General features: G+C 37.1%; 1 protein-coding gene across 6 annotated transcripts in view; it reads right to left on the reverse strand.

Annotated features, from left to right (window-relative positions):
• The window catches only part of PDE3A (phosphodiesterase 3A), a 379,994-nt gene that overhangs the window by 338,412 nt on the left and 16,207 nt on the right, over window positions 1–25,375 (reverse strand). For 2 of the 6 annotated variants that reach the window (XM_086404068.1, XM_086404066.1), the window contains exon 1: window positions 10,855–10,921. The exons of the other annotated variants lie outside the window; for them this stretch is intronic. The gene's annotated coding sequence lies outside the window, so the exon portion shown is untranslated. Of the gene's footprint in view, window positions 1–10,854; window positions 10,922–25,375 lie in introns of those variants that run through there. 6 annotated transcript variants of the gene reach the window in all.

Here is a 25,375-nt window from a genome sequence, read left to right on the forward strand (position 1 = left end):
TTCTCCCCAAATTCTACCACTAAAATGCTCAAAAGCTACCCTACAGTTTTTTTGTCTCTTAAATTATTTTTTTCAAGAATCCAGTCAAATGATGTCATGTTAGATATGCAAACCTACCTGCCAAAAAGAGAAATTCCAGGAAAAGTCTTTCAAAGGAAATGATTCATTAGGGAGTTCAAGGAGAAAGCTAAATATTGAACTTTGACTAAATTATTAAGTTTCAGAGTTAGAAAATTAAGAAATTAGAGTGCCTACCACATATGCAGTGTCTCTCTTGAAATATTAATAGATACCCGTAAATAGTTACATATATGTTTGTTGCTTAGTCACGTGTGACTCTTTGTGTCCCCATGAACTGTAGCCCACCGGGCTCTTCTGTCCATGGAATTCTCCAGGCAAGAATACTGGAGTGGACTGCCATACCTTCTCTTGGGCATCTTCCCAACCCAGGGATTGAACCTAGGTCTCCTGCATTTCAGGCAGATTCTTTACTATCTGAGCCACCAGCCCACATGTACATGTATAGACAACTGAAATTAAATTCCTGATTCTCCAAAAAATGTAAATAAAAATTTATTACATTTGATCATCCTTACCGTTTTTTGTTATGTAAAGCTCAGATTTGAAATAGACTTGAGATAAAAACAAGTAATATTATTTTTTGATGTTATTTAAAAAAACAGACAAAATTTAGATTGTCAAGCTTCTAATTTCCTTCTTTATCACAGAATTATCATTTTGAGCATTCTGATGTTAAGTGTCTTCATTTCCTTTCGGAAGCAACACCAACAAACTCTTTCACTCAAAACACAGTTGTAAATCCAGCTATAATGGAGACAAGGCTCCTGAACGGTAAATACAATTGTGGGCACAAATATTAAACTCTGTTCTACAAGGGAAAAATATATGGTCACCCTCAGGCCACCATCTAGAGCTCAATGAATACAACAGTGGATAAATAAGGCCATCAAGTTAACAAGAGTGGTTAAGTGCTCTGTCTGCAAACTTACAATCTTCCTTGCAGCAGAATCAGATATCTGCTAAGCACTTAGGAGAAATACCTCAGAGGGAGGGAATAAAAGTTTAAAGAGGCGCATATAACAATATGGAATCATGGAAGGTTAAGCCATTCAGTATTGAGAAAATATCTTTATAAGCATTTTAATAGTCTCTGAGGATGTTATTGTACTGCTGCATTTTAAAATAATTCAAGTGGATAATGAAGACCTTGAGCTTGCAAGAAAAATTTTAATTAAACTCAATGTGCGCAAGGTACACACCCACACACTACAGAAATGAAATAAATTTGGCTCCCAATTTACAGCAATAATAAAAATCTGTGAGATGGTATTCTTTAAGAAGAGAGAAAAATAAGACATTACTGTATAATGAGTAGGAGTTATATGTTATTTTACTATTTCTATATAACCTTCCAATACATAATGCTTATTTATAAAACATTTTTGTTTGTTTTGGAGTTTTAAATATAATATATATGGGCACCCAAGCTTGCATTTCTCTAAAATGTGTGCTAACCCAGAGTATCACAGGATAAAGTATTTAACTCTTATAGCTCAGAGTTAGAATTATATCAGCATAAATCTGTGCCTCTGAGTTATACTCTTAAGACTAGGAAATAGATCTATTTTTTCCAAAATAGCATCTGAAAATACCTTTTATTTCAGGAAAAAAAAGCATAATCTCTAATTCAAAAGGATTCATACACCTCAATGTTCATATCAGCACTATTTACAACCGACAAGACGTGGAAACAACCCGAAAGTCCATCACAGACCACTGATATAAGAATGTGTGGTATATACAAATACATACACACAGGAACAGTACTCAGTCATGAGAAAGAGTGAATCGCCACTTGCAGAAACATGGATGGACCTAAAGAACATTGCACTTAGTGAACTCAGAGAAAGACAAATACCGTAAGATATCACTAATATGTGAAATCTAAAAGCAATACCAATGAGCCTACACACAAAACAGAATCAGACTTGCAGATACAGAAAGCAAATTTATGGTGACCAAAGGGGAGATAAAGGTGGAACAGATTAGGAGTATGGGATTAACAGATACAAACTTCTGTACACACACACTGTACATAAAATAGATAAGCAACACGGATTTATTGTATAGCATGGGGAATTGCATTCAACATCTTGTAATAACTGATAATAGAACATAATCTTAAATATATATATGTATGTAATTGAATCACTTTTTGCTGTATACTTATTGCTGAAACACAATATTGTCAATCAACTATATTTCAATAAAAAATAAACTACTTCATTTTTATATAACTGCAGAAATAAAGAAAAAATGGAATGCCCGCTACAGTTTAAAAAAAAGCCTAATTTTGAATGACTGGGTCCAAAGATTTTAATGTGTTTATAATAGAATTTATACATCTCTATTATAAATTTCTTCCATAAATTTGGAATGATAAATTTTTTTCAAAGTCACCACACTAAAAAATAAAAATGGGTACCATCTCAGACCATCAGATGAGAATCTTTGGGGGTGGAGCTTGCTTAGTAAATAACTTATCTTAAATTTCCTGATGAAAATCCAGGAAATTCAGAAAATTCAGAAAAAAGGTGAGTTCAAGGCACAAACAGTGTCCAGAATCCCTGAATTCAGTTGCCCTGGAGGTCATTTTAGCTCCAACCTGCTTAACTTGGGGTCCCATCTCGCCCTACCACCAAGACTAGAAGTGGCACAAAGTGCATAGATATTTCCTGAGCCTAGCTCTATAGACTTCCAAATGTTATCCATAACATGCAGATAACCACCAAATTCCACCCTATTGTTGTCAAATAAGAAAAATGTACACTTCTATAAATTTCCAAGCACTATATACACATAAGTTATGATACTGATTCATTTGTTGACTGGCTCCATGGGCCTACGATAAACAATATGACACACAGGACAAGTGGACTCAATTATACCCAGACCCTCCCCCCATGCCAAGGACCCCAGTCTCACTTATACAAAGATTTACAATCCAAGGTGGAAAATGTAAGTGCCATTAACGGCACCCCACTCCAGTACTCTTGCCTGGAAAATCCCATGGACAGAGGAGCCTGGTGGGCTGCAGTCCATGGGGTTGTGAAGAGTTGGACACGACTGAGTGACTTCACTTTCACTTTTCACTTTCATGCATTGGAGAAGGAAATGGCAACCCACTCCAGTGTTCTTGCCTGGAGAATCCCAGGGACGGGGAGCCTGGTGGGCTGCCGTCTATGGGGTCGCACAGAGTCAGACACGACTGAAGCGACTTGGCAGCAGCAGCAGCAGCAGCAGAAAGAAATGGAGAACACAATGTCATCCCACTCCAGTACTCTTGCCTGGAAAATACCATGGATGGAGGAGCCTGGTAGGCTGCAGTCCATAGGGTTGCTAAGAGTCGGACACGACTGAGAGACTTCACTTTCACTTTTCACTTTCATGCATTGGAGAAGGAAATGGCAACCCACTCCAGTGTTCTTGTCTGGAGAGTCCCAGGGACGGGGGAGCCTGGTGGGCTGCCGTCTCTGGGGTCGCACAGAGTCGTACACAACTGAAGTGACTTAGCAGTAGCAGCAGAAAGGAATAGGTATGGTACTTTGGAGATTCAAGGAGAAGAAAACTTCCAAACAGGATGATGAGAAAATACATCACTGAAGCAGATATAAGATAGGAAAATTTTTTATTTATATTCATTGGAGATCAGGTTAGAGAGATGGGCATTTTGTGATAACAGGAATGGAAATAAAAATGTGAGATCCTCCATCCATGAAACCATTGCTTGCTTAGAAAAAATAGAGACCTGCCTACCTACAGGAAGAGAGAGAGGGAGAGAGAAAGGGAGGGAGGGGAGTGTAAGATCACATAAGCTCACACTACAAGCAATTTGTGGTGTTGGAAAAAACGCCTGAGAGTCCGTTGGATAGCAAGGAAATCAAACCAATCAATTTTAAAGGAAATCAACCCTAAATATTCATTGGAAGGACTGATGGTGAAGCTCCAAAAGTTTGGCCATCTGATGCAAAGAGCCAATTTGTTGCAAAAGACCCTGATGTTGCGAAAGACTGAGGGCAGAAGAAGAAGCGGGTTAACAGAGAATGAGACGGTTGGATGGCATCACCGACTCAATGGACAGGACTTTAAGCACACTCTAGGAGACAGTGATAGGAAGATAGGGAAGCCTGGCATGCTGCACTCCATGGGGTCACAAGGAGTCAGACATGACTTAGCGACTGAACAACAAAATAAACAATTCAAATTAGTTAGAAAATTGATGTGACGAAGCAAGCAGTTTGAAGAGGCTGAAAAGTAGGAAGGGCAGATGAGAGGAGGTCATAAAACCTAAGATAAGAGGTGTTCATTTTATTTGAAAGGCAACTAAGAATTACAAACTGTTTGTTATCAAAGGGTTAACATGATTTTATATTAATAGTAGCATTCAACAAAACCACTATCATTATTAGACTTGACCATCAGGAAGACAGTGCAATAGTGCAAGGGGTGAATTAATATTCAGAAAGCAAGGGATGGGAATATCAGTTTAGAAGCTCTCACAATAGTCCATTCAAGTATGATGTGCCTATAAACTAGGATAGCCAGAGTATTAGAGGAAAGGAAGGGCTGGACATAATGATTATCACTTTGAAGAAAGTTATATCCTGGAAATTCCGGTGATGCCTTTGCTGGCTAGTGCAATGGAAACAGGAAGCCTTCTAAGCCAGACCGAGCTGGACGCAAGACCAGGCTCTGCATCTGATAAACAATAAAATCTGGGGTAAGTTACTTAACCTCCACAAGCTTCAGACAGCAACAACAATATGTTATCTCTAATGCTGTAACGAGAATGAGTTGTGGTATCTGCAAAATGTTTAGCATATTGGGAAGGGAATTAACAATAGGGAAAAGAGCAAACCAGTAAAAGAAACAAACATATGGATTAAAATATTAACAATGTTAAAGAGTCAATGAACTTTTACACCAGAGCTCAGCTACCCTCCTCCATGTTCATCAGTATCTATCTGGCTGTCCCTCTCCAGATAGTGGGAGACATTCTCCAGTATCGCCCTGGCTCCAGGTACCAACTTCTTATTTTAATCACAGAGTTCAGGCAGACACATGCCAGAACACAGAAACAGCCCTTTAGAAGTTAAAATGATACCTGCAGCCCTGCTCCTGATTTCATTTGTGTTTGGGACAGAGAAAGGATCAGAATTCAAAGTATCTACTAGGGCTTTGCTGGTGGCCCAGTTAAGAATCCACGTAATGCAGGGGCTAGCGGTTCAATTCTTAGTCTGGGAAGATCCCACATGCCACAGATGCCATGGAGCAACTAAACCCTTAAATCACCATTACTGAGCCTGCTCAGTAGTGCTGCAACTACTGAAGCAGATGCATTCTAGAGCCTGTGCTCTGCAACAAGACCAGCCATCACTAAGTGAGAAGCCCATGCGCCGCAACTAGAGAGTAACCCCCTCTTGCTGCCACTAGATAAAGCAGGTATTCAGCAGTGAAGACCCAACCCAGCACAGCCAAAAACAAAACAAAATTTTTTTTTTTTAAAGCATCTACTAATGGATGTCTCAAATAGGCATGAACATGAAGGGACTCAGGGAGAACTGTGCAGACAATGCAAGTGGAGGATTCTGACAAAGCTTTTAAACTAGAAAAATGAACATGCAATTCCCTCTAATTCAATTATTTCGTAAAAAAATTGCCTCATTTGAAATGGCAAGACTGAAAATTAAGATGATACACCGTTGAGTGTTTAAAGTAGCCTTCAAAGAATATTTGTAAAAGGTCTGCCAAATAAGGTGAAGCCATCTTTACAACACTTATGAACTCAGAATACTAGCATACTGGTTTTACAGATAAAATGTTTTAATTTTATCTCCTTGTTGGAAAAAAAAAAAAAAACAGAGAAAATAGAAGCACTGAATGCTCTTGAAGCATGTGTTATTTCTGCCCATAGTTTTATTTGTTAACATATAGGTTTCTTTGCTTCTCGAGTAGAAAACTAAAATCATAGTATTTTTAAAATTTTTGAATCAACTATTAAAATGTCTGAATCCTATATGTAACAACCAGCCAAGCAATAGAGTTTCAATTTTAACCCCAAGTTTAGAGTTTCTAATTAATGTGCTAGAATTCCTATGTGTGCATTTTATTCTTCTCCTATAATCTTTCCCTTCCCATGAGGAGGTGACGGGTTAGGATCAGCTTAGGAAAAGTGTCCCAGTTAAACGAATGCTGTTAAGTCACCCACATTTGCTATGAATCCTTTGTCAGCTTGATGGTTTTACATAAAAGGTTTATGTGACTGCCATTTTTAAGTAATATAAAAATCTTTATATCTGTACATCCATGTTCATAGCAGTATTATTCATAACGGCTCCAAAGTGGAAGTAGTTATCCAGAAATGGATAAACAAAATGTGATCTACACATACAATATTATTCAGCCTTAAAAAAGAACCAAATTCTGACACATGCTACCATGTTAGATGAATACTGAGGGTGGCATGATAAGTGAGATAAGCCAGTCCAAACCCCCCTGCCTCATCTATACTCTATGATTCCACTTATATATGACATACCTTGAGTAGACAATTCATAGACATAGAGAGAATGGTAGTTGTCAGGGGCTATGGTGAGATAGAAACAGGGAAGTTATTGAATGGGTACAGAGTTTCAGTTTGGGAAGATGGAAGAAGTCTGGAGATCCTTGCTCAACAAAGTGAATATACTTAATGACACTGAACTGCACAACTATAAATGCTGAATTGTTACATTGGTGTTATGTCTATGCCACTACATTTTTTTTTTTAATCTTCCTCTAGTACTGAAACTTCTTAGAGATATTGGAGTTCTAGGAATGAATAAGGAAAAGTTTGGGCTCCAGAATAATATGTCCAATCATTTATGCTGAACCAACTTCTCCCCATGTCCATATTCATTCCCTTAATTTATGCATTCAAGGAGCACTGTTCTCACATAGACTGGAATGAAGACTACTAAAAGGCTTTTATTAGGAATCTACATTATTTTAAGGAATGCAGATAAACCTAGAGCAAATACAGTTCTTTCAACGATCCCCTTTCTCTTTTTACAAAAAACGTGAGGCTTCTTAGAACTCTGACGTGCAGTACAGATTTTCAGACAGCATTGGCAGGGTTAGGTGACACAGCGGTAAAGAATTTGTCTACTGATGCAGAGACGCAGGAGATGTGGTTCGATCCCTGGGTCAGGAGGATCCCCTAGAGTAGGAAATGGCAACCTACTCCAGCAGTCTTGCCTAGAAAGTTCCCTGGACAGAGGAACCTGTGGGCCTCTTTTGTATCTCCTCCAGGATAATACTAAGTTTCTCCTCCCAGCCTCCCCTCCTCTTTCTTTACCATAGGCTACAGGTATTTTCCTACTTCCTCCTAAACTGAGTTAGCCTTAGTAATCACTCGTGTAAAAATAAAGGTCAGAGTTTCTGCTCTGGTTAATAAAAAAAAAAAAAAAAGTTCTTAGAGATGGCTGGCACTCTTGAAAAAATGGACCTTCTCACAGACAAATGGTATCAGCAAGCTTCAATAGAATGAATGAAAGAATCGATTTAAGTTTAATAAGTATTCACCAAGTCCTCTACCTGTTCTAAACCTCCCTGTATTTAATCAATACTCTTGTGAACAACCTTCCTTTACTATCATTCATTTGCAACCTCATCTTTTCACAATTGTTAAAATTAGTTTTGTTGGTATGTAAGATAATTAACTGTTCTCCTTTTGATGAACTTGCCTATTTTAATAATTTTTAATTAATCAATATAGCTTATAGACCATCTTTAAAATAAATAATGAAGATGCAATTATTGTCTCAGCCAATTCCTAAAATACCTTTATGAGGTAGCTTTATTATTTTTTTATTTTTATCTAACAACACCTAAACTTTAGAGATTAAACATTATAATTTACCCAAAGCCAGACAGTTAATATATGGCAGAGCAGGGATTTGACTAATTCTAGGCTTCCTGAACATTTTATGTGTGTGTACGCTAAGTCATTTCAGTAGTGTCCAACTCTTTGAGACACCATGGACTGTAGCCCACCGGGCTCTTCTGTCCATGGGATTTTCCAGGAAAGAATATGGGAGTGGGCTGCCATGCCCTACTCCAGGGGATCTTCCCGACCCAAGGGTCGAGCCCTAAACCCACATCTTTTATGTCTCCTGCATTGGCAGATGTGTTCTTTAACACTAGCTCGTCAATATTCCTCTTAAACTACAGCAAGCAGAATTGGTCAAAATTCTAAAAATACAGAAGTAGAATTCTGGAATAGAAGGAAGGTTCAAGAGGGAGGGGACATATGTACACCTATGGCTGATTCATGTTGATGTATGGCAGAGACCAACACAACACTGCAATTATCCTCCAATTAAAAATAAATATATTTTCTTAAAAAACCATATCTTACAAGAGAACTCAAAAGAGGGAGACAACTCTCTGAACTGAGACCCACCCAACCCTTAGTATTTCTTCTTTCTTCAAACAGGAATTAGATAATGGTCTAAACTCCCTCATTACAAAATTTTAAAATTTTTTCTAAAGTCAAAATTATAGGCACTTATACTTTCTCCTGTTAAATTTAATATTCTTATTTTTTTGCCCACTGTCTAAATCAAGCACAGTGTGAAATTTATATCCAATCATCTAAACTTTGATCCATACCTTCCAGTTTCAGACAACTGGAAATTTAATAAATATGCTTCCTGTGTTTTTACTCAAGTCCTTAATAAACTGCTAAAGAGTACCCAGGCAAGGAAGATATTCTGGCTTTGGAGATGCAAGTTATAAATTCCCCTGTCCTCTTTTTTACTCACCACCCAGACCAAATTTCACGGACAGCACCACATGCCAAAACAGAAGATAAAGGCATCAATATGACCAGCTTTATCACACCAGTAAAATTTTAATGGGTCCTACAGCTTTACCACTTTTAGAAAGGTGACTACAGAGGAAAACCAACTAATGGAGATAAATCAGCAGAAAAGAAACTCTACAAACTAGAAGAGGAACATTTTTTTATCAACTATCATATTTTTCAACGTTTATATTGGGAAAGTCTGAGAATTTTGTTGTAATGTTTACAATGCTTATTTTCTTGATTATAAAACATATGCTTTTAGAAAAAAATTAATCAACATAGAAGAATATAATTTTAAAAAAGAGAGAAAAGATCCTTTCTTCTTTTCAACAAATCCCACTGGTGACGTCTGTTAAGAATTTGGCATTTTTAAATGTTCATTTCTGGTCTTGAAGACTGCACTCTTATAGATCTTTCAGGTGGTCAAGTATTCCTTCCTAGCTTTTCAGACACACATAGAGATATATAGACAGAGATTAACATGTTTAAAGACTACACTGCTTCATTAAATTATTGGGAAATCCTTATGATTCATTCCAAAAAAATCACTATTGATACTCTATCTCATTCCCCATAAAACCATCCCAACGCTATCCTACCAATCCCAAATTACATTCTAAACATGACAGTGGCTACTATTCACTGATGTGTAAAGCCTTCCAGGTAACAAACAAAACTTACCAGAGCAAGTCTGTAAGGTAGATTTCATCATCCATATTTTATAAATGAATATATTCAGTCTCAGAGGGATTAATCATTTTAGGATTAATCATACATATTTAAGGTCAGACAGCTAGCAACTGGCTAAAGTGAATACTAGAATCCAAATATGATAACAAAGATGGCATCTTAATCACTGTACTCTACTTGAATCCCTCCAAGATCAATAGATCTTGCTATTTTCACACAGAATAAAAAAATTATAACTCAATTTCCATTTATTTCATCCACTTGCTCATATGGAATATTAATAAAAATAAATGCTCAATACTCTATAAAGTTTTTTTTTCCCCTCATTCTGGGTACTATTTACATTTTAGGTGAGATAATTCTTTGTCTGAGCCTAGGTACTGTAGGATGTTTAATATTCCTGGCTTCTGCCTACAACATGTACCCCCCCACCCCCACCCGCAAAGTCCCAACAACTAAAAATACCTTCAGACATACTTGGCCATGTGTCCCCTGGGGGGCAAAATTAGCCCCAGTGATAACCAATGCAATACTCTATTTAAAACTTTGGAAACCCAGAGTAAGCAAAATAAATGACTCAAGTCCCGGTATATGTTATTCACATTTTAAAATATTTTCTTTCTCGGAGATTACCATTATAGGGTTCTACTTAATAGCAGTGCTTTTCTGATAGCTCATATATTACACAAATCAACATTTAACTAAATTAGATTAAAAATATTTCAGGTGCCAAAGTGGCAAAAAGAGGTTTATTATTTATTTCAACTCATGAAAAAGTAATTCAGACCATCTCCAAGGTAGACATATCCTTTTAGAACATTCAGTGTTCTAGCTACTCTCTGCTGAATTTTTTATAATTTCCCTCTAAGTTATAAGCACGCACTCATAAACTATAGAAAATAAACAATGAAGCATAACTCTATGGGGAAAAAAATTATGAAGTAGTCTGCCATTCAAGGTTAGAACACCAGTAATTAAAGTCAAAAGTAAAACCAATTGACCTGTAAAAATCGAGGCAAACATTGCCTCCCGCAAGAATATTTCACTGATGTCAAATGAAACTCCTGAAAGAGGCCCTTCCTCCAAGCTATATTTATTTAAATCTCTTCTAACAGGAACTTTGCACAGGAAAGTAAATGCTCACTTGGTCCACAAATGAGGTTCATGCCCTTCTTGGATTAAGTTTATAGAGCTGTGATTTGCAGACTTTTTTTTTTTTTCTCACTTCAACATACCTGATGGATGTGACACACACATCAGTAACTGTGGCTCACTACAGCATTGATTCAGGATGTGGGGAGGTCTCCCTAGAGAGAACATATCAGAATCAAGGGCAGGTTAGAGTTTGAAAAAGCCTATCATGTGACACCTTTGTGAAGACAAAGGGCCATTGTTCCTGCCATCTCAAAGAGCTCGCCTAGGATGAAAAATCATTTCACCATTGATAGTACCATCTTATGTGGATAATATTTCCAAAGGTACCCATAATTTGATGCATCCTATCTTTAGCCAACGTTTTCCAGCTACATTTTAGACTTACATAGGGGGATAGTTATAAATTTGTCAAATTGTTTTCATATTTGTATTAAGTACATCATACTGCCATACTAGTTCTTTTCGTAGCTTTTTTAGCTAGAAAATGTAACTTAATTATTTTTATTTTATATTGCAATATAGTTGATTTACAATGCTGTGTTAGTCTCAGGTTTACAGCCAAATGATTCTAGATATGGTTTTGTACCAAGGAGAACTTTAGACATTATTAAATTTGCTGTAGATTTCTATTGCATTAAAGATCTATTTTGAATAAAGAGCAAGTAAATAAATGAAACTATTAATTCTCTAAAATCTGACCACGTTTTATATACAGCATTTGTTTCTCCCACTTTTCACTGTTCTAGTCATGCATAAATCAACAGACGATTTCTAATACAGCAAAAATCTTGGCTTTTTTCTTGTTTTCATCTGAATCCAGCAAGAACAGAGGGTCCAAAGTATCAAGCATACAATGCAGGGACTTCCTTGGTGGCCAGTGGTTAAGACTTTGCCTTGCAATGCAGGGGGTACAGGTCTGATCCATGGTTGGGGACCTAAGATCCCAAATGCTTCATGGCCGAAAAACCAAAACATAAACAGTATTGTAACAAATTCAGTAAAGACTTTAAAAATGGTCCACATCAAAAAGAAAAAAAAAGAAAGAAATCTTAAAGAAAAAAATGATACTATACAGATAGAGTTTTGTGTTAACTCATGTGATGGCCACCAAAGTTATAGCTGATCAAAAATTAAATATACAGATTACTTTACTGACCAAAAAAAGCAGGGGTGGTCTTAGTATTTGTTAAGGGGTCTTCTTATTGAGGGGAGTGGTGTATAGGGTAGGGCTAAAGAATCACATGGCCTCCTCTTGCACCCACATTTTCATAAGGTAAAGGTTTAGGATTGGTGCTTACCAAGTATATGGGGCAAAAAAAAAAAAAAGTGCATAAATCATTTTGGTACAAAGAAGGTGACAATCACACTCTACTTTGTTCCAGTTAGACCACGTCTAATGGTAAAGAATCTGCCTGTAATGCAGGAGGTCCAGGTTTGAGCCCTGGGTGGGGAAGATCCCCTGGAGAAGGGAATGGCTACCCACTCCAGTATTCTTGCTGGCGGATTCTATGGACAGAGGAGCCTGACAGGCTATAGTCCATGGGGTTACAAAGAGTAGGACACAAGTGAATCACTAACACTTTCACAACCCCCAAACTACTGTGTCAGGCTGTGAACTTCTCCAAAGGAGAGGAAAACAGAGGGGGAAGGAGTGGGGAAATGTATGAAAGGGAACTTAGCTCCCCATCAGGGTAGTGACAAAGCAAAAGCATATTGAGGACCATTTGTTAGGGATTCCATAAATTTGGCTCTACTGTCAATGTCCCTCCAAACTTGTAACAGCAGGAATGCTTTTTAAGAAAAAGCACACATACATAAACAAAAGAATTCCTCCAAAAATCCACTATGATATATAAGGACAAGTTTAGAAGAATACTGAGAGTGATGCAGAGTTTATCAGGTAGAAACTTCCACCAAATGGGCAAAGAGTACAAATCACACTGCAAATTACAACATTGCAAAGCAATTCTCCTCCAATCAAAAAAAAAAAAGATAAATCACATTGTCACTATAGAAACCTGACCTAGAGTGTATAGCCTTATGTATGTATGTGTAATTGTATATATTATATTATATTATATTGTATATAAATATATACTTATATATATATATATGTTAGATAATTAAATTATATACATTAATTATATATGCATAGGTGCTAAGTTGCTTCAGCCGTGTCTGATTCTTTGCGACCCTATGGATTGCAGTCTGCCAGGCTCCAGTGTCCATGGGATTCTCCAGGAAAGATACAGGAGTGGGTGGCCATTTCCTTCTCCAGGTGATCTTTCCAACCCAGGGATCAAACATGCGACTCCTGCGGCTCCTACATTGCAAGCGGATTCTTTACCACTGAACCACTAGCAAAGCCCATAATCTTATATATATATATATATATATATATATATATATATATATATAAATTATATATGCTACATATTATAGAGAGAAACAATTTATAGATTTATATATACTATATATAAGTCACTGTGGACAGTGACTGTAGCCATGAAATTTAAAGACACTTGGTCCTTAGAAGGAAACCTATGATAAACCCAGACAGTGTGTTGAAAAGCAAAGGCATCACTTTGCCAACAAAGGCCCATATAGTCAAAGATATGGTTTTTCCAGAAGTTATCTAAGGCTGTGAAAGTTGGGCCACAAAGAAGGCTGAGCACTGAAGAATTGATGATTTTGAATTGTGGTGCTGGAGAAGCTCTTGAGAGTCCCTTGGACAGCAAGGAGATCAAATCAGTCAATCCTAAAGGAAATCAACCCTGAATATTCATTGGAAGGACTGATGTTGAAGCTGAAGCTCCAATACTTTGGCCACTTGATGCAAAGAGCTGACTCAATGGAAAAGACCCTGATGCTGGGAAAGACTGAAGGCAAATGGAGAAGGGGGTGGCAGAGGATGAGATGGTTAGACAGCATCACTAACTCAATGGACATGGATTTGACAAATTCCATGCGGTAGTAGAGGAATATTAGTCTGGCGTGCTTTAGTCCATGGGGTCGCAAAGAGTCAGGCATGACTTAAAAACTGAACGACAGCAAAGTATTATATAAAGACAAACCATTATAGGCATCTAGAATAACCCAAGAAAAACATCAAAGTGATACTCAACCAGATAATTTTACAAGATTAACTGCCCTAGACCATCTAGACTGTCTCAATTGATAAAATAATATTTAATTAATTATATGATCCAGCATTCACTTGTTTTGAGGATAAGGATCTTGTCTTATTAAAATTTGATCGGGGTTATGACACACTATGACAGCAGAGAGTCTCAGAGGGTTACTCTGAAGCTTCTGTCTGTACTGACTTTTGTCGATCTCTTTCCTTGGTAAGATCAGTACCAAGAGTACAAAGTTGTCTGCCCTCTGAGACTGAAGACCCTATTTATAGTCTAATTGGAAATAGGGTGGCAGCCTTGTGCTGATTGAAATGACTAAGGTTACAACCTCTCTGTGTTTGCAGTTGTAGCCCGGACACAAGAGGCTTCTGTTTCTAAGAAACACATATATACTGAGCAGGAGAACATGTCTAGCAAATCTGATACCAACATTTTTGTGAATGAATGAAACTGGGAGTCTTCAAGCATACAAAACCACATGAGGATGCAAAAATAACACACATAACTGTGTCCAAATCATAGCCATACTTCATCATCCCTTCCTCACTCAGAACCTAAAACAAACAAAAACTGCTCTTTTGATGCTTTTTGTCTCAAAGAACTGACAAGGGATTAATCTCCAAACTACACAAACATTTCCTGCAGCTCAATATCAAAAAACAAATAAACAAACAATCATAAAATGGGCAGAGTATCTAAATAGACATTTCTTCAGAGAAGACATTCAGATGGCCAAAAAGCACAAGATGCTCAGCATCACTGATTATTAGAGAAATGCAAACCAAAACTATAATACCAGTCAGAATGGCCAACATCAAAAATTCTACAAACAATAAATGCTGAGGATTGTATGGAGAAAAGGGAACCCTCCTACACTGTTGGTGAGAATGTAAACTAGCACAGTCACTATGGAGAACAGTATGGAGGTTCCTTAAAAAACTGAAAAACAGCTAACATATGATCTCATTTCCGGGCTTATATCCCAAGAAAACCATAATCTGAAAGAATACATGCACCCCAATGTTTATTGCAGCACTGCTTACAATAGTCAAGATGCAATTTAAATGTCCAAACGCCCATCAACAGAAGAATGAATAAGGAAGTTGTGGAACATATATACAATGGAATACTACTCAGCCATCGAAAAAAATGAAATAAGCCATTTGCAGAAACATCGATTGACCTAGGGATTATCATACTAAGTCAGGGAAAAATAAATATCATATAATATCATTTATATGTGGAATATAATTTAAAAAGGATACAAATGAACTTATTTACAAAACAAAAATAGACTTAGAGATCTCAAAATCAAACTTATGGTTACCAAAGCAGCAAAGTGGGGGGAAGTGATAAATTAGGAGGCTGGGATTGACATACACACACTACTATATATATACATACAATAAAAAACTAATAAGGACCTACTGTATAACACAGGGAACACCAGTCAGTAATCTGTAATAACTTATATGAGAAAAGAAATTGAAAAAGAATGGAGATATATATATGTATATATACGTATGTATAACTGATTCACTTTGCTATCTATCTGAAACAAATACAACATTATAAATCAACAATACTCCAATAAAAATTAAAAAAAGAAGAACAGCAGCACAATCTTTCCAGTTTCTCAGATTTATAACATTAAAGACTCTTCATGCTCACTGTTCACACCTGCCACCACCAGTCACTGTCTAATCCTGCCAATTACAGCTCTTCATTTTCTCTTCAACCACCTTTCCTTTCTACCACCACTGTCCTAAGAAATCTTCCAAAAATTAAAATTAAAATATATCAGTAAATAAATAATAAAAAACAATGTCTGTAATCAGCACTTTTACAACAGCCTCTTAAATATCTCCTGTGTCCAGTGTGCACCCAATTGATCGACTACTGAAGCTCCAGTACTTTGGCCACCTGTTGCGAAGAACTGACCCATTAGGAAAGACCCTGATGCTGGGAAAGATTGAAGACAGAAGGAGAAGGGGACGACAGAGGATGAGACGGTTGGATGGCATCACCGACTCGATGGACATGAGTTTGAGCAAACTGCAGGAGTTGATGATGGACAGGGAAGCCTGGCATACTGCAGTCCATGGGGCTGCAAAGAGTCTGACATGACTGAAGAACTGAATTGATCCATTGTTTTTAAAATTATGTTTAATTTGTTCACATTAGTCTCCAGCTAAAACCCTTTCAGTAACTTTGACTGTAGACAAAATAATGTTCATCTTTCCCAGCCTAATTCTGAAGACATTCGTTTTTCCCTCCCTACTCCCAACCTTATCTGTCTTGTCTCTTAAAAAGGTCCCACCACACTCACCTCACCTCCCCCACACAAAGGCTGGGCTATCTGTTCTACGTGTTGTTTCCAGAACATAACATTGCTCCACACCTGGCATTCAGCTCCAAAACAAGCTTTATCCTATTCCTCCCTCCTCCCCTCTGGACATCATGCACACAGGAGAAAGATAGCAAAACATTCTTTTAAAGATCCATTCTTACTTTCTTCTTATTTAGATATATTTCATATTGTACCAAACACCATTAGAGTAAGCTTCCTATTAACATAAACATGTGAAAAAAAGGTTAAACGTAAATCAAAAGGAGAAGTCAGAAAGGAAAGGAAGATAGAATATTACCAGAAATCCATGTGAAGAGGGTGATGGCATTTGAGCAATAAATTTAGCTATGACCTTTCTGGAGGGCAAAGTTCCCAGGACTTTCTGTATTTTAAAGCATCTATCACTTGCCACTGGAACCATTTGTTAATGTAGTATCTTTATTAAAAGCTCAGGAGGGAATGCAAGAGTGAACCCTTCCCCAACCCCCGCTCCCCCACCCCCACCCCATCAGCGTGTTAAGGCATTCTTCAAACATTCTAGGATAAAAAGCACGAACAGTATAAGTTTTCCAAGGGGAATTCTCATAAACCAGAGATCTGCAGTCCCAGTCTAGGGAATAATCATGCTAAAGGTGACTTTCCCACTAGGAACAAGAAGCATTCACCGGTAACTACTGGCTCTCTGCTCTTCCTTACAGGTAAATTCCCCAGTGTAAATTAATCACCTGACATTCGGATTGATGAGTTTATTACTAGTGTGTCTCGGCGACGGATAACCTCGGGTTCTATGGAAAAAGTGCATCTCTGACCTGCAAGGCTGAGATATGGACTCCAGCCAAACACAAACTTCAGTGCCAACACTCTTCCACACTCCCACCCGCCAAAGTCCACCAACCCAGACAGTCAGCAGAGAAATGCCTACCCATCTCTGTCACCTTAACTCAACCATCTCAGACAGAAGCAGTTAGGGCTAATCTGCTACTTCTGCTTTAACAAAACAATAAAAAGAAGGTGCAATGCCTGAGTAAAGGTTATTTTGCTCTGTTCAACTAATTCTATCATATTTATCTCTGGTTCTCTGATTCTGTCACATTTATTTCTGGAAACATTTTTTGGAGGGAGTCAAGTGACACCACAGTCTATTTTTTTAGGTCGTTACAGAAACTAGTTTGCTAGTCTCCAACTTATTTCCACAGAAATGGATAGTTCTTCATCTGAGAAAACAAGTTCATAATCCTAGAAGTGGGAGTAATTTGTGAAATATTACACACTGCTTTCTTTTCCTATTCACTTATTTAAACAAGCAAAAGCAAATGGAAATACACAAAGTTCCTCAGCCTTAGATAGGAAATGCAAAGAATAATCAACAAATCCTGACAAGCAAGACTGATATTAATCAATATTATACACAGAGTAACTCAGATGCAGAAAAAGCAAAATACAGAAACAACCTATGTCTGCATATGAGTTATGGATAAAATTTTAAACTACTCTAAAATTAAAGTGCTTATATTTTATTTATGGGCTATGCATAAACTATTATAAAAATCATACTATGTATTAATAAATCCTTTGGTAAACTGAAATCTTTCAAGTTAAAAAAAATTTTATGTTTGTTACTTTAAAAAACAATTATTTTAAAGTTGATTTTTATTTGTTGGTCTAATAATCAGCAAGGTAGGCCCAATACTCTCCTTAAATATGTTTTATAAAGAATTTTTCCTCCTAACTCATTTCCGTGCTGATCTCAACATATCACATTCATGATTAGTTTTGCTGTTGCCTTTAAAATGAAAATAGGTCCCAATACATTATAAAAATTGAAGCATGTTTCAGTACATGTGTATGTATTTCAGCATACCTATATGTATATTTTTTCAAAAAACTGTAACTATCAAGTTACAAAAATTGTGTGTTTGCCAATCTGTAATTTCAGGGATCCATAATGCAAGATAAAATACCAGTTGAACCTCCAATCTTATAAGAAGCTGATGCCTTTCCAGCCACTTGGGTGAAGAACTGGGAATGCAATAGGATTTTACTTCTGAACATGTTTTACCCAGTACTGGAGACCACATTACCATTCATAAAAGCACCTGGAGTTCCTATTTCCATGACTGCAAGTTCACGGACCAGTACTGGGTAAGTGACCCTCGAAGCACTCTGTGAACATATCTGGGGGAAAAGGTCAAATGGTTATGTTTCTTTATATAAAGTTTTGTTTTCCTGACTATAAAATAAGTACCCAGGGTTAAAAACTGAGACAATATTGAAGAGAAAAATATACCAAAATCATCCACGATGCCCTCATCCAAACAAGAACAAACATTTCAACCACTGTCTTTTCAGCTATGCATTTGATAGTTGGAGACGATAGCACGCTGCATCCTCCATTTTATCTCCCGATTTCCCTCTGCATTCATCAGAATGTTTTCCAATGTGATGAAAAGCTCTTCACTTCACAGGCTTGAAATTTCCTTATCTTTTGTGTCTCCCAAGCAGTATGGAAACTATTTCATAACCAGATACTAACCATAGTGTAGGGTTAGCAAACTCTAAAAAGTTACAAGGCAATCAAGCTATCGTAATTTAAATATTTATACAGCACCTATCACTGAAGTGCTCTGTAGGTTGACAAATGGTCTGAGTTAATATGAAAACAAAATAGAAGTATTTCCTCTATAGGAAGGTCTAGAAAATACTGGCAAGATGCCTTCAGATAAAAATGGGATTTGTCAGACTATTGAAAGACTAATAAAATGAGAAAGTCTTGCTTCTTTTTTTTTGTTGTTATATGAAACCTCAGGATATTAAAGCATGTGTTACAAAGATACCTGTTCAAAAGAGACAACACTTAAATGTATTAAAATTTTATTTTATTCACATTTATTTTAAAATTTTAAAAATGTTTATGGAAGAATAAAATTTCAAAACTTTTATCCAGCTAAATATTATAAAACCCAAAAAACTACTGGGTTGGCCAAAAAGTCCATTTGGAGTTTTGTGTAAGATGTTAACAGGAAAAACCCAAAGTTTTTAGCCAATCTGATAATGCTTTATGAAGTGTTTAAGATACTTCACTAGAGTTTCATCATTAGGAGATCTGATGGTTTTCTAAAAAGGGTTAGAATTTGAATGTCCTCTGGAAGGCTAAGATAGAAGATAAAATTGAAAAGAAGAGGAAAAAAGTCAACTCAGAGTATTTTAAAAGCAAGAAATGATTTGTGTGTGTGTGTGTGTGTGTGTGTGTGTGTGTGTGTATTCATTCCCTTAGTATTTGCTTTTTAGTCACTAAGTTGTATCCAACTCTTTTGAGACCCCATGGACTGTTGCCCACCAGGCTCCTCTGTCCATGGGATTTCCCAGGCAAGAATACTGGAGTGGGTTGCTGTTTCCTCCTCCAAGGAATCTTCCCAACCCAGGGATCGAACTCTTGTCTCCTGCATTGGCAGGTGAATTCTTTACTGCTAAGCTAACAGAAAGCCCACCGTCTAACACTACCTCCTGATATAATTCCCAATTCTCCCTGAATTAATGCAATAGGGCTTTAATGACTGAGGGTGATTACTAAATGAGTACTGAACTAGCTGTTTTTCATAGATTACAAGCAGGAAGTCCCTGTTATTTGAGAATAATGGTCTCATAGGCAAATGAAAAGAAAAAGGAAGGGCATGACTAGAATTATACCACAAAAATTAAACTAAAAACTCTTAAAAACAAAAAGAAAAAATAACCAGTTTGTTTTCAAAAACAAAATATGGCTTATAATTGTGTCAAAAGCACAAATCAAGTTGCTGATGGTATTATATGATACATGACTGCACAACAGACTCAAAAGAATCATCAGTTATTTTTACAAACATGTTCAAAGACTCTATCAAATTTTAAATATCCTCCCTTCATCCTTTTTCACTCACATGTTTACTTCTGAAGCACCTGTCACCATCTTTGAGAAATTTTTCTCTTCCAGTATTATTAACTAGTCTGACTCTCCAGGCTCTTCATTGGCCAGTAGCTTTGACTATAATTTAAGTAACTCTCTAATATTCTGATTAACTTCAGAAAACCTGATTTTTATGTTAGACTTCCAAGATTGCTTTTTTGTTTTGGTTTTGATTTTTTCTAATCAGATGCAAACCTTTAATGACATGGCCCCAATAGATACAAGGAGATACTATTCTGTTCAGGCTTTCCAGTTGGTATTAGTGGTCAAGAAACCACCTGCCAATGCAGGAGATGCAAGAGATGGCAGTTCGATCCCTGGGTTGGGAAGATCCCCTGGAGAAGGAACTGACAACCCACTCAGGTATTCTTGCCTGGAGAATCCCATGGACAGAGATGTCTGGTGGGCTACAGTCCACACGGTCACAGAGTGTCTGATACAACTCTTAACCTAGCACACATGCACCATTCTTGTTCAGCAAGGGGAGGGCGGGGAGGATTTTGACAAGAACCAATGTCTGTTATTTCTATTAACTTAATCTTTACACTAAGAAGTGGGCTGTAGTCTTCCTATGTTAGATAGGATTATTCATGTTCAGAAATTTGAAGGACCTTGTATACATTACAAAGCTTCAGCCTGTCTCTGTCCAGAGCATATACTCTTTCTACTTAACATTTGTAGGGTGATATATTTTTATTTAAGCTTTGTAATAGCATATAGGAGATAGGTGAGGAAATTCTTTATTCATCCTCACAGAAGAAGAAACTGATCTGCAGAGTATCAGATAACATCTCTGAGATATCTTCAATGGGGAAATCAAAGTGAAAATTTTATGAATGTCATAGGTTAATGGGGCTTCCCAGGTGGTGCAGTGGTAAAAGAATCTACCTGTGTGGAGATGCAAGAGACCTGGGTTAAATCCCTGGGTGGGGAAGATCCTATGGAGAAGGAAGTGGCAACCCACTCCAGTATACTTCCCTGGAAAATTCCATGGACAGACGAGCCTGGCAGACTACAATCCACGGAGCTGCAAAGAGTCAGATACAACTGAGCACACACGCATAGGTTAATAAACTGTAATAATCTGTCTCTGTTCAGTTCAGTTGCTCAGTCGTGTCCGATTCGTTGCGACCCCGTGAACTGCAGCACGCCAGGCCTCCCTGTCCCTCACCAACTCCCGGAGTCCACCCAAAATCCATGTCCATTATATCAGTGATGCCATCCAACCATCTCATCCTCTGTTGCCCCCTTTTCCTCCTGCCCTCAACCTTTCCCAGCATCAGGGTCTTTTCAAATGAGTCAGCCTTCTGCATCAGGTGGCCAAAGTATCGAAGTTTCAGCTTCAATATCAGTCCTTCCAATGAACACCCAGGACTGATCTCCTTTAGGATGGACTGGTTGGATCTCCTTGCAGTCCAAGGGACTCTCAAGAGTCTTCTCCAACACCACAGTTCAAAAGCATCAATTCTTCTGCTCTCAGCTTTCTTTATAGTCCAACTCTCACATCCATACATGACCACTGGAAAAACCATAGCCTTGACTAGATGGACCTTTGTTGGCAAAGTAATGTCTCTGCTTTTTAATATGCTATCTAGGTTGGTCATAAATTTCCTTCAAAGGAGCAAGCGTCATGGCTGCAATCACCATCTGCAGTGATTTTGGAGGCCGGAAAAATAAATTCAGCCATTGTTTCCACTGTTTCCCCAAATATTTTCCATGAAGGGATGGAACCGGATGCCATGATCTTAGTTTTCTGAATGTTGAGCTTTAAGCCAACTTTTTCACTCTCCTCTTTCACTTTCATCAAGAGGCTCTTTAGTTCTTCACTTTCTGCCATAAGGGTGGTGTTATCTGCATATCTGAGGTTATTGATATTTCTCCCGGCAATCTTGATTCCAGCTTGTGCTTCTTCCAGCCCAGCGTTTCTCATGATGTACTCTGCATATAAGTTAAATAAGCAGGGTGACAATATATAGCCTTGACATACTCCTTTTCTTATTTGGAACCAGTCTGTTCCAACTGTTCCAATCTGTTCCAAGTTAGAACATGTCCAGTTCTAACTGTTGCTTCCTGACTTGTATACAGGTTTCTCAAGAGGCAGGTCAGGTGGTCTGGTATTCCCATCTCTTTCAGAATTTTCCACAGTTTATTGTGATCCACACAGTCAAAGGCTTTGGCATAGTCAATAAAGCAGAAATAGATGTTTTTCTGAAACTGTCTTGCTTTTTCAATGATCCAGCAGATGTTGGCAATTTGATCTCTGGTTCCTCTGCCTTTTCTAAAACTAACTTGAACATCTGGAAGTTATGTCTATGTGTATAACCTGTCAATGTGTATATATATATAGATGTATGTGTTTAAATGTTTTCCTCATGATACTCAACCAAGCGCTTTTTAACTGCTTAATCACATTGCAAAAGTCCAAAATTTGTCTAGTTTTATTAAATAAAAGTTTATAGTTCTGTGTTTCTTCACTAAGGTGACCTAAATGCTCTAAAACTCTAGATTTCTGGGCCCCATTCTACACATAATTAAATCAGAGTATCTGGCCTTAGGACCTAGGAATTATCATTTTAATAAGTTTCCCAAATAATTATTCATATTAAAATTCAAGAACTATATCATTTGAGACACATATAGCAGCTTGACTTAGAAAGTGCTAGATAAGGTATAATGGTAAATAGGTGAGGTCAGGCTATATCCTACAAGATTTTTGAAAGCATCTGAAGGAAGAAGTCTATTTATCTATTAATTAGAGCTTTTTACTATCAGAATTCATAAACAACAGTTTCATTAATCAGTTCAGTTCAGTTGTTCAGTCATGTCCGACTCTGTGTTACCCCATGGATTGCCGTACACCAGGCTTCCCTGTCCGTCACCAACTCCCGGAGCTTGCTCAAACTCATATCCATCAATTTGGTGATGCCATCCAATCATCTCGTCCTCTCTCATCCCGTTCTCCTCCTGCCTTCAATCGTTTCCAGCATCAGGGTCTTTTCTAATGAGTCAGTTGTTTGTATCAGGTGGCCAAAGTATTGGAGCTTTGATTAACATAGCATTATAATTACATAAGATTAGCACCAGGGAAAAAGATGGTAAGAATTTAGGTATACTAAAATACTTAGAAGGAAACAAAGAGTCAGTGTGAAATAGAGTGCATGCGTACGTGCTAAGTCACTCAGTTGTGTCCAATTCTTTGAGACCTTATGGACCATAGCCCACTAGGCACCTCTGTTTATGGGATTCTCTAGGTAAGACTACTGGAGTGGGTTGCCATGCCCTCCTCCAGGGGATCTTCCTGGTCCAGGGATCGAACTCACATCTCTTAAGTATCCTGAATTGGCAGGCGGGTTCTTTATACTATCACCACCTAGGAAATAGAGAGTCAATCTTAAATAAGATATATTTATCTGCTGACCTTTTTCATCAGTCTTGTCACAGAAGAGGTAAAAGTTCACACAAGATTGCCATAACGTTACATTTAAAAGTCAAAGTGACAAATGCACTAAAAACCTAAAAAGTAAGAATCTACATCTTTGAAAGTAATCAGTGTCTGGAACATTTATGAATAGCACTATGACCTCTGAAAAATGATCAAAGAGTTTTAGGTCTAAAGTTAAGAACAGATCCTGACAATGCATGGCTGGGCAGGAAGTGACACCCCCAGGGTCTCCTCTTTCCAAACCATAGGAGTTCTAGATTTTAGGGGCACATTCCCAGAAGACCGTTCAATCAATGTGTGTGTATATATATATATATATTTTTTTTTTTTTAAATAGAGGAATTCTTTCAATTTCAATCTAGTCTTCTTTCTGCACAAGCAAAATACTAGCTTCCATTTCTTTCACTCATTTATTATGGGAAGTTTCCACTTCTGAATGCTACTTTGGTTTCTAGATAATTTACTTAATCATTGTTCAGTTATATTCTGATCCAACATTCCCAATCGAATTCTCACACTTTTCAATAAGGACTAGTTAGTGGCTTACAGAAATTCCACTGAATATATTTAAAAGCTCTTGTCATTCTTTGAAGGAGTGAAGAAGAGCTCATCCCATTATTATTCAAGTAAAAAGAAGGAGAAGTGGACAAAATGAGACCTTAATAGCTGCTATAATTTAGGCCCTGCTTATCTAGCAAAAACAATTTCAATTGTAGCACAAACAAATCATTAAGAGTAAAAACAGACACTATTCAAATGGCTAGCTTCCTGTACCAAAATGAAAATAGAGTAAAAGGTTTTGCTCCTAAATTTCTTATTCTATTTTACATTTGACAAAAATGTCAAATAAATTTAGAAATGGCTTCTTTACCAAAGAATATATCTGGTTTATATCAAAACATGAATTAATCTGTAACTAAATTCTCAGTTTGTAATTTATGTTTTCAAAGAGAAACAACATTCAGATTTTAAATATATTCAAAGATACCTGAAACTCTCAAAGTTTTCAGTAGAGGTAGCCTTTCTAAAAGATATATGAGACCATTTGACATCCACAAACTAAAAGAAACTTGTTTCTGGAAAAGAAAGTGGGAAATAACTTTTTTTTTTCTAAACTGTATTCCTAGTTCTTTTAAAGGCACAATAATCTACTTAACATACTCAGAAGAGAAATGTCTGCTTTCAGTGAGAGGAGATGACAATATCTCTCTATTAAGAGTTAAAATACAGCAACAAAATATTCTTATTTAACTTAAAACTTCCTTTCTATTCTAACAAGTTCTATTAAAAACTAGATAGACCATCAAATTGATTGGATAAATTAAAACCTGTCATTCTGATGAAACCTTGTGAACTGTTGATTTTTAAATTCCTCTGGACTCTGAAATTATGCTACCAAACTTCTAGATTATTCAGCACAATTGAACTAACACTACAGTTGGATGACATTTGAAAAAAGCTAATTTCACAAAGTCATCCCTGGAAGCAATGTGCTCAAATTATATTTTGTAACTGAGTGCAATTAAAAGATAAAAAGGAGATAGTAGTTACTTTACATGAGACTTTTCAGGAAACACAGCAATTCAGTAAGAACCTCTAACAAGAACATAGACTAACTGTAAAAAGGTATAGCTGAACACCTACCAACACTTTGTAGAAAGCCATGGGAACAAATGTCAAAGTCGATTCTTTCTCAATTAAAGCATTAGTTGTACATGAAAAAGACTTG

This window comes from Bos grunniens, chromosome 5 (genome assembly GCF_055505025.1).
Source record: "Bos grunniens cultivar Pamir isolate PY7600 chromosome 5, Bosgru_T2T1.0, whole genome shotgun sequence".
Lineage (NCBI taxonomy): Eukaryota > Metazoa > Chordata > Mammalia > Artiodactyla > Bovidae > Bos > Bos grunniens.